The sequence below is a fragment of the Otolemur garnettii genome, unplaced genomic scaffold (genome assembly GCF_000181295.1).
Source record: "Otolemur garnettii isolate 467f Iridium unplaced genomic scaffold, OtoGar3 scaffold00014, whole genome shotgun sequence".
Lineage (NCBI taxonomy): Eukaryota > Metazoa > Chordata > Mammalia > Primates > Galagidae > Otolemur > Otolemur garnettii.
This window is the reverse complement of record NW_003852409.1, coordinates 15,624,396-15,624,841: the sequence shown is the minus strand read 5'-3', so window position 1 is coordinate 15,624,841 and position 446 is coordinate 15,624,396.

Sequence of the window (446 nt, the reverse complement as noted above, 5' to 3'; positions counted from 1 at the left end):
GATTCCCCTCTACTGGGATGATGATTAATTCATCTAAAGAGTAGTTTTCAAATGTATTTTTTTGAAGTTTATAATGTTTTTAAATCTTTGCCTCAGTAATTATACCCCCCCCTTTTTTTTGAGGCAGGGTCTCACTCTGTTACCTATACTAGAGTGCAGTGGTGCAATCATATCTCACTGCATTTGAACTCCTGGGACTGATCCTCCTGATTCAGTCTCCAAAGTAGCTGGTGCACACTACCACACCTGGCTAATTTTTTTTTTTTTTTTTTTTTTTTTTTTTTGGTAAAGACAGGTTCACACTGTTTTACCAAGGCTGGCCTCAAACGCTTGGGCTCAAGTTATCCTCTCTTCTGAGCCCCATAAAGTGTTGAGATTACTGGCGGGAGCCACTGTGCCTGGCCTATACACATTTTTTAGTTGCTGTTTTTTCCTGTTATGGCTTT